The 18,052-nt window shown below is 47.9% G+C and overlaps 1 protein-coding gene across 5 annotated transcripts in view; it reads right to left on the reverse strand.

The window, feature by feature from the left end:
• Positions 1–18,052, reverse strand: part of ppp1r16a (protein phosphatase 1, regulatory subunit 16A) — a 143,139-nt gene that overhangs the window by 61,192 nt on the left and 63,895 nt on the right. Inside the window, exon 1 of one of the 5 annotated variants that reach the window (XM_069915137.1) lies at positions 8,248–8,384. The exons of the other annotated variants lie outside the window; for them this stretch is intronic. The gene's annotated coding sequence lies outside the window, so the exon portion shown is untranslated. Of the gene's footprint in view, positions 1–8,247; positions 8,385–18,052 lie in introns of those variants that run through there. 5 annotated transcript variants of the gene reach the window in all.

Genomic DNA, 18,052 nt, shown 5'->3' on the forward strand with positions numbered 1-18,052 from the left:
TTCCTCAGAGGTTGGTGGAGCTGTCTACACTGGGACTCGACACCCCTCTCTGGAACTGGATTCTGGACTTCAAAACAGAAAAACCACAGTCTGCCTGGGCCGGAAACAGAATGTCGAGCACTGTCTGGTGCATCTCTGGGCTGTGTGCTCAGCCTGCTCCTGTTCACACTATTGACCCACAACTTTATCACCAGATCCAGGTCCAACAGGGTCATCAAGTTTGCAGATGACACAACAGTAGTTGACCTCGTCAGCAACAACGATGGGTCGCGCTACAGAGAAAAGGTGGAAAATCTCATGAAATGGTGCAAGAGTAACAAACTTGAGTCTTAACGTGGACAAGATGAAAGAGATGATCGTGGACTTCAGGAGGACCAGGAACAACCTATAGTAGAGTGGAGAGCACCGAGTTCCTTGGAGTTCTCTTAACTAGTGACCTATCATGGACACACATCTCCTCACTTGTCAGGAACCATAGAACGCTACAGCACAGAAAATGGACCATTTAGCCCTTCTAGTCTGTGCTGACCATTATCCCCCTAGTCCCATTGAATTGTTCTCATTCCATAAACCTCCAGACCCTCTCCCATCCATGTACAGTTCAACTCCGATTATCCGAAATCGGATTCTCCAAAATCCTCAATTATCCAAATTTTTAAAAAAAATTCAGATAAATGAGGATATCCCAAACAAATCAGAAATCCTCAATTATCCAAAATTTTTTCTGAGCTGAACTGATCAGAGACCTCGGGCTCCTGGTGGCAACAGGGACCTTGGGCTCCCAAACGCAGTGATGGACCTCAGGCTCCCAGCCTCAGCGATGGACCTTCGGCTCCCGGACGTAGTGGTGGACCTCTGGCGGAGTTGTACTGTATCTCTCCAATTTATTATTAAAACTTAAGATCGAGCCGGTATTCACATCAGATGGCAGCCCATTCCACCTCCCACCACTCTCTGAGGGAAGAACTTTCCCCCTAATGTTCCCCATAAGCCTTTCCCCTTTCAAATTAAAACTATGACCTTTCGTATTTATCTCCTCCAATCTACGTGGAAAAAGCCAACTCATATCCACTCTGCCTATACCTCTCATAATCTTGTAAACCTCGATCAAATCTCCCTTCATTCTTCTTCGCTCCAAGGAATAAAGTCCTAACCTGATTAATCTTTCCCTGTAACTCAGTTCCTAAAGACCCGGCAACATCCTAGTAAATTCCCTCTTCATTCTTTCAATCTTTCTGATATCCTTCCTGTAGTTAGGCAACCAGAACTGCACACAATATTCCAAATTTGGCCTCACCAATGTCTGAACATAACATCCCAACTCCTATACTCAATACTTTTATTTATGATGGTTGATTCCAAAAGATTTCTTTACAACCCTGTCCACCTGCAACACCACCTTCAGGGATTTATGTATCTGCATTCCCAGATCTTTCTGCTCCTCCACACTCCCCAGTTCCCGACCATTTACTTACTGTGTTTGCCCTTCCAAAATGCAACACCTCACAGTTCTCAGCATTAAACTCCATCTGCCGTTTTTGGCCCATTCTCCCAGTTAGTCCATGTCCCTCTGCAAGCTTTGAAAATCTTCCTCACTGTCCACAACACCTTTTATCTTTCTGTCGTCAACACTTGCTGATCCAATTGACCACATTATCATCCAGATTATTAATATAGACAACAAACAACAATGGTTCCAACACCGATCCCTGAGGCCCATCACTAGTCACAGGCTTCCAGTCTGAGAAGCAACCATCCACTACCACACTCTATTTCTCCCACACAGCCAATTTCCATATCAGTTTACAACCTCTCCATTGATACCTAGTATCTGAACCTTCTGATCTAACCTCCCATGTGGGACCTTGTCAAAGATTTTACTCAAGTCCATGTAGACAATATCCACAACCTTTCCTTCATCTACTTTTTTGGTAACCTCCTCGAAAAACTCTACAAGATTAATTAAACGTGACAAAGCCATGCTGACTGTCCTTAATGAGCCCATGACTGTCCAAATACCTATATATCCCATCTGTCAGAAGTCCTTCCAATAATTTACCTACTACTGACATCAGGCTCGCCAGCCTACAATTACCTGGGTTATTTTTATCATATTTTAAAAACAAGACAACATGAGCTACCCTCCAATCCTCCGGCGCCTCTCGCGTGGCTCAGGACATTTTGAATATATCTGTCAGGGACCCTACAATTTCTACACTTGTCTCCCTCAAGGTCTGAGGGAATATCATATCCAGCCAGGGGGATTTATCTCCCTTTATTCACTGTGAGGCAGCAATCACCTCCTCCTCCTTAATCTCCATCTGTTCCATGACATTTGTGTCTGTTTCCATTCCTTATACACTAGGCCAGTTTCCTGAGTAAATACTGATGCAACCAAACGGTTTAAGATCTCCCCCACTATGTGAGGTTCACTCTGATCCTCTAGGGGACCAATTTTGTCCCTTATTATCCTTTGACTCTTGATATACCTGAAGAAACCCTTTGGATTTACCTTCACATTATCTGCCAAAGCGACCTCATGTCTTCTTTTCGCCTTCCTGATTTCCTTATTGAGTATTTTCTTAGATTTTCTGTTCTCTTCAAGTATCTCATTTGCTCCTTGATGCCTATACCTACTGTACACCTCCATAACCAGATCTCCAATATCCCTTGAAAGCCTGTTAACTTTGCCTTTAGTCCTTACAGGAACATGCAAACTCTGCTCTCTCAAAACTTCACTTTTTACCTCTATATATTGATTAGAAAATTTCCTGAACACATTTCACAAACTCCAAGTCATCTAGTCCTTTTACAGTATGGGAATCCCAGTCAATATTTGGAAAGTTAAAATCTCCCACTATCACAACTTTCTGCTTCTTACATTGGTCGGCCATCTCTCTACAGATTTGCTCCTCTAATTCTCTCTATCGGGCGATCAATGTGGTCACATCTTTCCCGATCCCCATATAGCCCTTTAGATAAACCCTCAGCTTGGCACAGCTGAGATTTTTTTCCCTCACTAGCAATGCCACTCCCCCCTTTCATCCCTCCCCCTCTATCACGTCTGAACCAACAGAACCCCAGAACATTAAGCTGCCAGTCCTGCCCCTCCTGTAACCAAGTTTCACCAATAAGAATGTCATAATCCCATGCATCAATCCATGTCCTAACCTCGTCAGCCTTTCTAACAACACTCCTTGTATTAAAATAAATACAGCTGAGAAAGCTTTGATTTCTCTCTAGTCATGCAGTCCTCGCAGGACCTTTCTCCTCCTCACTGACTGCTCCAACGTTCTGGTTCCCCTTCCCCTGCCAATCTAGTTTCAACCCATCGGGACAAGACAGACAAACCGACCTGCAAGGATACTAATCCTCTTCCAATTCAGATGCTACCTGTCCCATCGGTACAGATCCCACCTTCCCTGGAAGCCCTCCCTGCCACATCATGTCCTCAGCCACCTGTTAAGCTGCCTTATCCTTCTAATTCTAACCTCTCCAGCACATGGCATGGGAAACCATCCTGGCATCAAACTCCCTGAACTCTCCTCACCTTTCCAACCGATGTCATTGCTCCCAACATGGACCACAATATCTGGCTGATCACCCTCCCACCTATGTCGTGAATTTGATCAGAGATATACCATACTCCAGCACCAGGAAGGAAACCTAACATTCGGGATTCACGATCTACTCCACAGAACTTCTCATCTATCTTTCTAACTATGGAACCCCCATCACTACAATTCGTTTCTTTTACCCCTTCCCTTCTTAGCATCAGCAACTGTACTTCCTGAGAAGACTGAAGCGGGCAAGGCCACCGGCTATCATTATGTCAACCTTCTACAGGAGCTCTATCGAGAGCATCCTGGCCGACTGCATCACAGTGGGGTACGGTTACTGCAGAGAAATGGATCAGAGGTCCATCCACAGGACCAGAAGAGTGGCAGAGAGGATCACTGGAGTCTTGCTCCCCCCCCTTCGGCATTGTCTACCAGGATTGTTGTATGAAGAGGGCGCACAAGGTCATTGAGGACTCCTTCCACCCTGCCCACCAAACGATCAAAGGAACTGCTTACATTAATCATCTGAGATTCTCATATTCACAAAACAATCTTGATTTGCATATATGATTTATTTATTTATCCTGCGTATGTATGTGCATTTACCACAAGGACCGGAGAATGTTGTTTTGTCAGGTTGCACTTGTGGCATTGGAATTGGAAGACAATAAACTTGACCTTACTGAGTGCTGGCGTGCTGTACAAGTCATTGCATGCAGAGGAAGCTGTGGGCAAGTGACAGGAGGAACACTGGGCTGTGTACACCAAAAACAGGCTCAAAACTGGGGTTAACAAAGTGATGAAGGGCTCAGGCTTGCACCCTGCACTGCCTTTTACTTGCGGTGGCTGCTGTGTGACCACAAGTTCCAGCTGCCTCATCAGGTTGTGTCTGTGCAGTCAAGTGATACCATGCTTCACCTTGAACTGGAGACAGCAGTTGAACCACCTGCTGGGAACCTCTTGACCAGTGTCACGTAGCAGTTTATAGGAGCTTCCCGGACAGACTAATCCACCTGCATTGAAACCCATGCCCATCAGGAATCCTCGCAGGGTTACAAAGGCCCATTACAGGATGTGACAGGACAGGAAAGCCATAGACTCTCGGCGGTTCTTATTCTTTTTAATTTCATGTATTAAATTTAGAGATACAGCACGGTAACAAGCCCTTCTGGCCCACGACACCGTGCCACCCAAATTCAACCACATGACCAATTAAACTATTCACTCTACATGTGTTTGGAACGAAGGTGGGAAACCAGAGCACCTGGAGGAAACCCACGCAGACATGGGGAGAATGTACAACTCCTTATAGTCTGTGCCAGATTCGAACCTGGATCACCGGTGCTGCATTAACCATTACGCAAACTGTACCGCACTTGTGACAAATACGGTCTTCCCCCCACATACTGGTCTCACCCCTCCCCCCACACTGGTCTTAGCCCTCCCCCCCCCACACACAACCCTGCATACCTGTCTCACCCCTCCCCCCACACTGGTCTTAGCCCCCCCCCCACGCACACCTTGCATACCTGTCTCACCCCTCCCCCCCACATTGGTCTCTTATCCCCCCCCATCACCCCCCCCTGCATACCAGTCTCACCCCTCCCCCCACACCGGTCTCTTATTCCCCCCCCTGCATACCAGTCTCACCCCTCTCCCCACAATGGTCTCTCCCCCCTGCATACCAGTTTCATACCTCCCCCAACACTGGTCTCATCCCCTACAGCGGTCTCATCCCCCTGCATACCAGTCTCACCCCTCCCCCCCCCCCCCACACGGGTCTCGCCCCCTCACAAAACTCTTGAGTTCAGCAGCTTCCTTTTGAACCCATCAGAAACAACACTGGACAAGGGAGGTATGAAGCTTGAAGAAGGGCTCAGGCCTGAAACGTTGGTGAGACTGGCTGAGTTCTTCCAGCATTTCTGCGATTTTACTATATGATCACAGCATCTGCAGACTATTATGTTTCAGTACCTTCAAGTTCCTGGGTCAAGGAAGTAAACCAATGTCCCCAAGGAAATTGGAGTGGGGGAGGGGGGGGGTAGGAATTAGGCATGTCGTCGAATACTTCATTGTACTGTGGAAAGCACACGGACTGGTTGTATCACAGCCGTTTTGGAAACCCAAGTGCTCAGGAGCAAAAAGTGCCAACCCCACCCGGTCAATCATGGGCATTGACCTCCTGTCCATTGGGGACATCTACACAAGGTGCTTCCTCAAGAAGGCAGCCCCCATCTCCCTTCCACGCACTCTTCTTGCTGCTACCTTCAAGGCAGAAGGAGGCAAAGCTGCAAGTCCAGCATTTTTTTCCCCCAACAGCTATCAGGCTGTTGACCATCAAGGTCTGTCCATACCACTGTCGTTTCCCTTTCAGATTTACCATTTTTTTCTCTTTGTGGAGTCTCAATTACATTTAATTTTGGTTTGTGTATTGTATGTTCCTGGGAAGGCGCAGCAAGAATTTCACTGTCAGTACATTCAAAGTTCAGATTGATTGTCAGAGTATATACATGACATCGCATACAACCCTGAGATCCTTTTTCCTGTGGGCCAGGCGGAATTTCTGCTTATGTTAATGCAAAAAACTGGACAAAGAAGAGAAACACAAACAAGAATTCCCAAAAAAACTGACTGAGCAATACAGAAAATAAATATTCCATAATAAATAAAGTGCCTCCTTAAATGAGTCCCTCATGGAGTTTGGTGTTGAGGAGTCTGATGGTGGAGCTGTTCCTGAACCTGGTGGGGTGAGCCTTGTTGCCCCAATAACTCTTCCCTTGTCATATAAATAAGTACAATATACAATTCATTCTACGGACAAACACAAGATCAGCAATAAGGTGGCTTGATTTCAACGATCGCATGGTGATACATGTGTAAATTACAGCTTTGTCATGAGCATCCCTCGTTGACGTTTGATGTCAGAAGTTGTGAAGAAATGTGATTTCACACCGATTGATCGGTGACTAACTATGAAAAAACATCTCCCCTCAGGTTAATTTCTTGGTGAGAGGTGAACGGATTTAGGCTTGAAGACAGAACATAGAAGCCCTCAGAATCTCTAAATTTAGAAAGAGGCTTGAAGGGCCCATCACAGGAACATGCTCTTCAGCCCGTGTCTGCACTATCCATGATGTCTAACTAAGCTGAAGTCTGCTGTTTGAACAGAGTCCATACCCTTTCATTCCCTGCATCTCCAGAAACCTCAAACATCACGAGCTTCAACCACTATCCCTTGCAGTCCACTCCAGGGACACACAACTCTTGTGTAACAAAAACTAGCCCCACACATCTCCCTTTATTTCTCCACCTCCTCCAACCCCCCCACCCCACCCCCCACCCCGCCCAACACATCCTCTACTGTTTGACATTTTTACCATCACAATTTGATAAACCTCCATTAGGACTCCCCTCAGTCTCTGATCTTCCAGAGAAAACAACCCAGGTTTGTCCAATCTCTCCCCACAGCTCACACCCTCTCATCCAGGCAACATCCCCGTCTGTATCCTTTCCCAAGCCTCCATATTCTCCCTTTGATGGGGTGCTCAGAATTGCACACAGTTATTTGCTAAATTAAAACTTTACAGTATAATCAGTGTAAAGAGGCATGGAAAGAGGCCCTTCAGTCCACCCACTGATCCATTAACAGCTCCCCCAGATTCAAGCCCTCACCCAAACCCAAACAGCTAATAAACACACCAATCCACACCTCTACGCGAGTTTGGACTCTAGCCATTTCATAATACATACTCCAGACTGAGACCATAGGTAAACTGCAGTACAAACACCAGTACGAACCAGCTGATGGGTGTAAAACCAATCCCGGAAAACAGGGATATAGAGTATATGCCCTGGTTGGTATTCCCTGAAAACGGGGACACGGAATTCAAAGGATTAAACTGGAAAGTCTGCAGACACTGGGGTCGAGTTCAAAGCACAAAAGTGCTGGAGAAGCTCAGCATCTGCGTCAAGAAGGCAATCATAACATCCTGATCTCTGGTCACAACCTAACCTGAACCGGGACCACCCAAAGATCTGCCCGATCAACTGAAGCATCACATTTTCTATCACTGACTGCAACTGTGAATATTTATCTATCCTTTAGTATTCATGGTCTCTTTTTTCTTGGCATACTGTGGTAATATTATGTATTCTGTAGTGAGTGTATCCTACCCACCTGTGCACAATAAAGAATTTTGGAGCCTCTGTGCATTGCACTCATCTAAAGACAATAAGCTCTCATCTTTGGGATATAGAGAACATGCCATTTCCACAGTGAGCACTGAGGTCTGGACTGTAAGGCAGCAACTCCACCAACTGCCCCACCTCAAAACAAAGTCTCCGAAGAATGAGTAACATCCTCGAGGCTGGTTCAGCTGGGAACGTGGAGAATCTGACTAAGAGGACTTTGATGCCTCGGGAGTGGGTGAGAAAGCCAAGCAGGGAAGTTCACCAACAAGCACTCAGTCTGAGTTGCCACTGCTGCCATCGCAGGCTCTTTGAAGGACCACAGGTACTTGTGGTCTGGGGCTGCCCAGTAAGAGAGCACTGACCATAGACTCAATCGCAGCCCAAGGTTGGGTAAGCGATCAGTAAAGTGGGGGGGGGGGGGATTGGAGACTGTTGGCAGCTCAGATGCGCAGGGTGCGTCAGGGTGAGGGGGGAAAGCAGTGAATGTGGAGCTTACCTCATTGGGCCACCAGTCCACGTTGTAAAGGCTGCATTGCCCCACCAATGTCTGATCATGGACAACAAAAGGACAACATGGTTTAATTTTCTGCAATGTTCTGAAGAAAATGATGGAGTGTCTTGTAGTGTCTGACACCGGAGGTGCCTTGTGTAATTTCTGTGATGACGTGACACCAACAGGAAATAGTTGTCATTTAGTGGTGAGACATTTCAAATGAGTTATAATGAAAAAAGCAATCTGCGATCTAATTTCTGGGTATTCATTCCTTTTTAAAATGAGCCAGAACAATCACTCTAAAGTTTGCACGTTCTCCCCTGCAGGGAACTGGGATGCACTGGTAGTGTGTTGTACTGAGGGCTGGCTCCGCCACCATCTGCTCATTAATAACCCTGCTTTCCGCCTAAACCCAGAACCCTTCCGCAAGACCACTTGGAGTCCCCCACCCATAGCTTCTTCTTTTCTTCTTTGGCTTGGCTTCGCGGACGAAGATTTATGGAGGGGTAATGTCCACGTCAGCTGCAGGCTCGTTTGTGGCTGACAAGTCCAATACGGGACAGGCAGACACGGTTGCAGCGGTTGCAAGGGAAAATTGGTTGATTGGGGTTGGGTGTTGGGTTTTTCCTCCTTTGTCTTTTGTCAGTGAGGTGGGCTCTGCGGTCTTCTTCAAACTGTGAGGCGCCAAGATGCACGGTTTGAGGAGATACCAGCCCAATGGCGGTGGTCAATGTGGCAGACACCAAGAGATTTCTTTAGGCAGTCCTTGTACCTCTTCTTTGGTGCACCTCTGTCTCGGTGGCCAGTGGAGAGCTCTCCATAGAACACGATCTTGGGAAGGCGATGGTCCTCCATTCTGGAGACGTAACCTACCCAGCGCAGTTGGATCTTCAGCAGCGTGGATTCAATGCTGTTGGCCTCTGCCATCTCGAGTACTTTGATGTTGGAGATGAAGTCGCTCCAATGAATGTTGAGGATGAAGCGGAGACAACGCTGGTGGAAGTGTTCTAGGAGCCGTAGGTGATGCCGGTAGAGGACCCATGATTCGCAGCCAAACAGGAGTGTGGGTATGACAACGACTCTGTATATGCTAATCTTTGTGAGGTTTTTCAGTTGGTTGTTTTTCCAGTCTCATTTGTGTAGTCTTCCAATGGCGCTATTTGCTTTGGCGAGTCTGTTGTCCATCTCGTTGTCGATCCTTGCATCTGATGAAATGGTGCAGCCGAGATAGGTAAACTGGTTGACCGTTTTGAGTTTTGTGTGCCCGATGGAGATGTGGGGGGGCTGGTAGTCATGGTGGGGAGCTGGCTGATGGAGGACCTCAGTTTTCTTCAGGCTGACTTCCAGGCCAAACATTTTGGCAATTTCCGCAAAACAGGACGTCAAGCGCTGAAGAGCTGGCTCTGAATGGGCAACTAAAGTGGCATCGTCTGCAAAGAGTAGTTCATGGACACCCATAGCTATAAACAAATAAAAGCATCTGTTCTCCCTCCAGCCGTGAGAGCTTTTATTCACGCTACAATTTTATTAGCTTATTCCCCAAACAATGGAAGTGCTACTCAAGCCAGGTTTGCTGCTGAGTGACCCCCTGATGCGGCTGAGGAGTTCACGTACTGGCTAGACTGCTTCTAGGCCTACCTGAACGCGACCAGAGACGACTTCCACACCGATGAACTCAGGTCTGCACTCATTTTGAGGGTAGGAATGAAAGGGTATACAGTCATCAGGGACTGCTCTAGATATGATGCTGCCATCAGGACGTTGAAGGCTCGGTATCTGAAGTCACGAAATGAGGGCTAGCGAGGCACCGAGTCGTTTATGTCGCCAACGGCCGGGAGGGACCATCGATGACTACCTGCTGGATCTGTGGACACTTGTCATGAAGTGCAGGTACAAAGTGGCTATGGGCTGCATTCGTGAGGAAGAACAGATCCGGGACACTCTAGTCGCAGGGCTCCGCTCAAGGTACATGAGGCAGCGACTACTCGAGTTGGGTAAGAAGGACCTGGCGAGTCACATTGAACTGGCCAAATCGTTGGAACAGGCCAAGCTCGAGGACGATGACCTCAAAAGCCAGCGAGATCGCTCAGCCAGGTGGTCCCTTCCAAGGACCAGCTGCTCCCGCTACCCTTGCCCGAATGGCTGCTGCTTCCCGTGCTAGGGAGCGCTCCGGTGCTAGGCAATGCTTTTTCTGTGGCAAGGGCCCGAATCCCCGATCTTGTTGCCTGGCTAAAGACTCAGTGTCTTCCGGCTGTGGCAAGAAAGGGCATTGGGCAAGGGTTTGCCACACGAGAGGAAGTCCACAGCCTGCACCGCTCCCAGATCCAATTCCAGCCCCAAGCCGTCTGTTCCAAATTCACCTGAACCCACTTGCTGCACTACACACCGATGGAAGGTGGCAGTGAGAAAATGGTGTGAAAAGGCTCAGCGACCATCTTGCCATGACCCAAATTCAAACTTGGCGCCATGACCACCAGAAGAGGAAGGAGGGCAACCATCTTGCCATTCCACGAGGTTGACGCCATCTTATCCACGCAAAGCAACTCAGGATGGTGAGGGCCACTCAAATGAGGAGTATGGAGTCTCCGGGGTCCTAGCCTCGATGGTTTTAGATCAGGACAGACCTCGCCAACTCAGCAACTCTATAGTGACTGTGAAGATAAACGGACATTCCACTAAGGCTCTACTGAAAGGTTCAGAGACTCACGGACTGTACAGGAATACAACCTAGGATGTATCCTTCTAATTACTGCATATTCCTCGTGTCTCATTCACATTCTAAGCGTGTTCAACAACATAGTATAGTACATCTGTCTTTTGAAGGGGGGGGGAATTCTAAAAGATTCACCTGTATGTACTTGATGAACTGTGTGCTGTTGGGTCTGAACTTCCTGTGCCACCTTAAAAGCGTGACATTGGGAGTATTCTGGTCCCCTCACCTCATAACGGTTCAGAACAGAGGGCCCCTAAAATCAGAACCCACACGCAGACTCTCCACACTGAATATCCACACCCCCCCCCCACCACCTTTCTTCCTGAATCTGTCCTCAAACTGCAAACCTATTGCTACCAAGAGCAGGAGAGGTCCAGCACAGCAGACCGAGATTTTATGAAGTCTGAGACACAATGTCTACTTGACAAAGGTATCATCAAATTAGCATCAGTCCGTAGAGAGCGCAACTGGTCGTGATAAAAGGGGAAAACAAGTCCAGGCTAGTAATTGACTATAGCCATATCATTAATCAATACACACTCCTGGATGCATACCCCCTCCCTCAAATTTCAGACATGGTGAATGTTAGATATTGCGCAGTATCGGGGTCTATTCAACCATAAACCTGAAAGCTTCTCATCACCAGCTGCTAATCTGCTTCAAGGACTGTCCATATACACCATTTGAGGCTAACGGTCGTCTCTATCAATTCCAGAGGGTCCCTTTTGGTATCACTAATGGGGTTTTCTATCTTCCAGAGGCAGATGGACAGAATGGTGGATGAGTATGGGTTGAAGGCTACCTTCCCCTACCTCGATAATGTCACCATCTGTGGTCATACCTTGGAAGACCATGACGCCAATCTCCAGAGTTTTCTCCACGCGGTGAAAGCCCTGAACCTCATTTATAACTCTGACAAGTGTGTGTTCAGGACTAAACCTCTGGCTATCCTTATTAAGTGGTCAAATATGACATAATTGGCCCCGATCCCAATAAGATGCGCCCCCTGTTAGAGCTTCCCGTTCCCAAGACCACAAAGGGTTTGAGGAGATGCCTGGGGTTTTTCTCATATTATGCCCAGTGGATTCCTCAATACACTGATAAGGTTTGCCCTCTCTTAAAAGCCACTAATTTCCCTCTCTCAACTGAAATCCAAACGGCTTTTAATGACCTCCGGAACCACATTGTGAAGGCCGCCATGCACGTGGTGGATGAGAATGTACCTTTCCAAGAGGAAAGCGACACTTCAGATGTAGCCCTGGCCGCTACCCTCAACCAGATGAGCAGGCCGGTTGCATTTTTTTCCTCGGACATGACAAGGCCACAAGCTCTGGAACCCATCCATGGAAAAGGAGACTCAAGCCATTGTAGAAGTCGTGAGGCACTGGAGACACTACCTGGCTGATAGGAAATTTACACTCCTCACTGACCAGCGCTCGGTCGCATTCATGTTTAATAATGTCAAGAGGGGCAAAATCAAAGATGTCAAGATTGCTAGGTGGAAGATTGAGCTCTCCACCTACAATTATGACATTGTCTATTGGCCAGGAACCCTTAATGACCCTCCAGATGCCTTATCCAGAAGAACCTGTGCCTCTTCACGCACCGGCCAACTGTGGACTCTGCATAATGAGCTCTGCCATCCAGGGTTACTCGCATGGCTCATTTTGTCAAGGCGCACAATCAGCCCTACTCTATGGAAGATGTCAGGGAAATGACCAGGTCTTGCCAGGTCTGCGCAGAGTGCAAGTCGCACTTCTACCACCCCGCAAAGGTGCACCTGATCAAGCCATCCAGGCCTTTCAAATGGCTCAGTGTCGATTTTAAGGGACCTCTCCCCTCCACGAACAGGAACACCTTCTTCCTCTCTGTCACTGAAGAGTACTCCCGCTTCCTGTTCACCATTCCATGTGCAGACACGTCCATTTCGTCAGTCATAAAGGGTCTAGATTCCATTTTTGCCCTGTTCGGGTATCCTGGCTATATTCATGGCGACTGGGGCTCATCCTTTATGAGTGATGGGCTACGTCAGCACCTGCTGGCGAGGGGCATCGCATCCAGCAGGACTGTTAGCCGCAACCCCCGGGGGAATAGGCAGGATGAAAAGGAGAATGCCACGGTCTGGAAGGCTGTCAAACTGGCTCTAAAGTCAGAAGACTTTTCATGCTGGCAGGAAGTCCTTCCTATGGCGTTCCATTTCAACTGCTTGCTACTATGTACTGTGACCAAGGTTACTCCTCACGAGCTCCTATTCAATTTCGAAAGAAGGTCAACATCGGGAACTACACTCCCAACCTGGCTCACCACTCATGGTCCAGTCCTTCTCAGGAAGCATGTGAGGAGAAACAAGACCGTCCCCCTGGTTGAAAGGGTGAAACTGCTCCATGCCAATCCCACATATGCCTACGTGGAGTACCCGGATGGCAGGGAGGACACCGACTCCATCAGGGACCTGCCAGAAAAGAGAGTCTGTTGCCTCAAGTGCACTGCAAGCCATGGTGCTCATTCTCGCCACCCCCAGTCAGGGCCTCAGGGAATCATGTTTAGGAGGAAAGTGCATCTCCCCCCCCCCACTCACTCCACTGTTGAGCCGGAAACCCATCCTGCCTCTCATCCCCTACAAGGGGATCAGGAGTCCAAGGCCCCACGGTGCTAAGGCGCTCCACCAGGATCTCCAGACTTCTGGACCACTTAAATCTGTAAATTTGTAAATAACTGTACATTTTTTGAATCCACTCGTTTAAACCCTCCCCAACAGCTCTATCAAACCTGCCCACCAGGATATTGGACTCCCTCCAGTTCAAGTGCAGCCTGTCATTTTACACAGGTCAGACCTTCCCCAGAAGGGATCCCAATGATCCACAAATCTGAACCCCTGTCCCTTGCACCAACTCTTCAGACACACATTCATCGGCTACAACCTCCTATCTCGACCCTCTCTGGTGCGTGGCTCAGGCAGCGATCCTGAGATGACCACCCTTGAGGTCTTGCTTTTCAACTTCTTTCCTAACTCCCTATATTCTCTCTTTGGGATCTCATCACTACTTCTATCTATGACGCCCATGTGGACCACAACATCTGACTGCTCACCCTCCCCCTCCAGAGTGCTGAGAAGTCTATCAGAGACATCCCTGACTCTGGCACCTGGGAGGAACTATACCATCCGAGAATCTCAATCTCATTGACAGAACCTCCTATCAACCAACAAGTCCCCAATCACCATAGCTCTCTTCTTCTTCCCCCTTCTCTTCTGAGTCGAGGAGCCAACTGCTGTGACTTGTCCCTAGTACATTCTCTCCCCCAACAGTGTCCAAAATAGTATACTTATTGTTATTCTCCTTCTTCAAAAAACATAGCTTTCCATTGACCACCATCAACTCAGCCCTTACCCACATCTCCTACATTTCTTACACCTCTGCCCTGGTCGCCTCTGCCCCAAGACACAACAAAAACAGGATTCCCCTTGTCCTCACATAAAACCCCGCCAGTCTCCATATCCACAATTTCCATCACTTAGAACATGATCCCATCTCCAGACACACCTTCCGCTCTCTACCTTCCATAAGGTTCGCTCTCTCTCCATGATTTCCTCATCCACTCATCCCTTCCCACTAATCTCCCTCTTGGCACCTTCCTCCGTGACCACAGGAAGTACCACATGCACCCACTCCTCCTCCCTAACCACTATTTGGGGCCCCCAAACAGACTTTCCAAGTAAAGCAACACTTCATGTGTGAATCTGCGGGAGTCGACTGCTGCTTCCTAGGTCCCATTGTGACCTTCTCTACATCGGAGAGACTGGGAGATTGCTTCGCTGAGCACCTTTGCTCTGTCCGCCTCAATGATAGGGATCTCCCGGTGGCCGACCATTTCAATTCTGTGCCCCACTCACGTGCTGACACGTGTGTCGATGGCCTCATACACTACCAAACCAGAGCCACCTGTAAAATGGATGAACAGCACCTAATTTTCCATTTGGCACTCTCCAACTGGATGGCATTAACATCAACCACACCCCAATCTCCTTCTCTTCCCTTTTCCACCATCTCATTCCCTTCATTTCTCCACCCTTTTCCCTCTCCAGTCACAGAGCTATCCCCCTCCTCCTTTTGCTGCTGTGCCCTCTCTCCCTTACCCACCCATTACCTCCTGTCGGAGGGACTGTGCTCCTCTGCCTTCCCCCCCCCCACCATTTTATCCAGGCACCTGCCTACATTTTGCTCTTTCCTTGATGAAGGGCTCAAGCCCGAAACGTCACTTCCTTTTCTATATTCACTATGTTCGTGTTCAGTGCTCAGCAAAAGGAGGTGTCAGGCGCTCCGTCTGTCTACGGAAACCCTTAGGCAAGGTGCAGATGGCACAAGATAAAGGAACAGAAGTAGGCCATTCAGCCCATCGAGTCTTCCTCAACTCCACCCTGAGCTAAACCATTCTCACATCTAGTTCCAAGTTCTGGCTTTTTCCCCCTATCCCTCGACACCCTGACTAATGAGACCATCAATCTCCCCCTTAAACTCTTCCTCTGATCCAGCCTCCACGGCTGGATGTGGCAACGAATTCCACAAATCCATGACCCTCTGGCTAAAAACATTTCTCCTCATCTCTGTTTTAAATGGGTACCTTCTCATTCCAAGACTGTGCCCCCTTGTCCTGGATTCAATCCTTTCAGCATTTACAATGTTTCTATGAGATCCCCTCTCAATGAATAGAGTCCAAGACCCACAAAACATTCCTCATATGTTAGCCCAGCATTCCAGGAATCATCCTGGTAAATCTCTGTACTTTCTCCAACATCATTACATTACTTCTAAGAAGGACCCAAAAACACCCACAGTACTCGAAATAAGGTCTCACCAGTGCCCCATGGAGCCTCATCAAAACCTCTTTACACTATTCCCTTTGAAACAAATGCCAATGTAGTACTTGCTTTCTTTACTGCCGATCCAACCTGGTGGTTAACCTCTAGGTTATCCTGCATGAGGAGCCCTAAGTCCCTTTGCCACTTCTGAATTTTAAACTTTCTCCCCACTCAAATAATAATCGGCCTGTTTATTTCCCTCTTTCAAAGTATACAACCGTACATTTCTCCACATTGGATCTCATCGGGCATTCCTTTCCCCTCTCTCTCCTAATCCGTCCAAGTCTCTCTGCAACCTTTCAGTTTCTTCAGCACTTCCTCCACCACCACCCATCTTTGTGTCATCCATAAACTTCACCACAAAACCATTCAATTCATAATCTAAATCATCAACATACATTGTAAGATGAAGTGGCCCCAACACTGACCCTGCGAAACACCACTAGTAACCGGCAACCAACCAGAACAGGATCCCTTTATTCCCACCCTTTGCTTTCTGCCTATCAGCCAATGCTCCACCCTATCTTTCCTGTAATTCCCTGGGCTCTCACCTTATTAAGCAGCCTGTTATGCAGCACCTTATCAAAGGTCTTCTGAACATCCAAATACACAACATCCATGGCCTCTCCCTTGTCCATCCTACTTGAGATTTCCTCAAAAAATTCAAGACAGGATCTTCCCCTCATGAACCCATGCTGGCTTGGACCTTTCATTCCATGCATCTCCAGGTATTTCATAACCTCGTCCTTGAGGATTGACTCCAATAACTTTCCAACTACCGGCATCAGACTAATAGGCCTATAATTTCCTTTTTTCTGCCTCCCTCCTTTCTTAAACAGCGGAACTACATTTGCAGCTTTCCAATCCTCTGGAACCATGCCAGAGTCAATTGACTTCTGGAAAATCAATTCCAATGCCTCCACAATTTCCAAAGCCACCTCCAGAACCCATGGATGCACCATATCTGGTCTGGAGACTTATCAACCTTCAGTCTATTCACCTTACTAAGCACTCTCTCTCTCGTAATCCTGACTGTATTTAATTCTATTCCCTGAGACCTCTGACTATCCGGTATAATGCTATTGTCTTCCTCAGTGAAGATTGATGCAAGTGTAGTACCTGTTTAGCCTCCCAGTTAGGGTCACATGAAGCCATGGATTAGAGATGGGGGATGGTTTTTACTAGTAGATTCTACATATTGGAATTTATGGTTGTAGAACTAAAAATGCTGGGCAGATGAATCTGCTGATCAATGGCCAGGGTTACCTGTCCAGTATGGACATTGCAACTGAAGAAGGCAATGGGAAACCACTTGAGAATTTTTTCCATTGTATAATCATGAACTCAGCATCGACCATGGTCTCAGCTCAAAGATGGAACCTTCACTGAAGGAGAACAGGGAAGGCAACAACTACAATTTGGAGGGACAGAGATCTTGACAGACGGAGAGACATGATTGCCCAAGCAGGACGGCAAGATCTACAGGACACTGTTTGAACTGCTGAGTTTCTCCAACATTGTGTTTTTAACAGAATGGCAACTTGGTTAGCACGGGCAAGTCAAGGTGAAGGGCCTGTTTTGGGCCCATATGACGCCGTGTCTCTGAAACAGGCATGGATGAACTAATTTATTACAAGGGAATTGATTCGATTTAAAACCTATGGTGTAATAAGGTGCTAAACACTTCTCGCCCCAGTGTGTTCATGTAATAATGAGGCATTCAGGGCAGTGGGCTGATGGAGACCAGATTGCACGAGGCCTGCTCCCTCTCCCTAGGTTACAGATTGCAAGTCACAATCAGGCAGTTCCTGCTCGCAGATAACAGCACATCATAAGGAGCCCACCACAATGCCCCGCATCAATACGCCAGATTCTTTGGCTTGGCTTCGCGGACGAAGATTTATGGAGGGGGTAAAAAGTCCACGTCAGCTGCAGGCTCGTTTGTGGCTGACCAGTCCGATGCGGGACAGGCAGACACGATTGCAGCGGTTGCAAGGGAAAATTGGTTGGTTGGGGTTGGGTGTTGGGTTTTTCCTCCTTTGCCTTTTGTCAGTGAGGTGGGCTCTGCGGTCTTCTTCAAAGGAGGCTGCTGCCCGCCAAACTGTGAGGCGCCAAGATGCACGGTTTGAGGCGTTATCAGCCCACTGGCGGTGGTCAATGTGGCAGGCACCAAGAGATTTCTTTAGGCAGTCCTTGTACCTTTTCTTTGGTGCACCTCTGTCACGGTGGCCAGTGGA

Source organism: Narcine bancroftii, chromosome 1 (assembly GCF_036971445.1).
Source record: "Narcine bancroftii isolate sNarBan1 chromosome 1, sNarBan1.hap1, whole genome shotgun sequence".
Lineage (NCBI taxonomy): Eukaryota > Metazoa > Chordata > Chondrichthyes > Torpediniformes > Narcinidae > Narcine > Narcine bancroftii.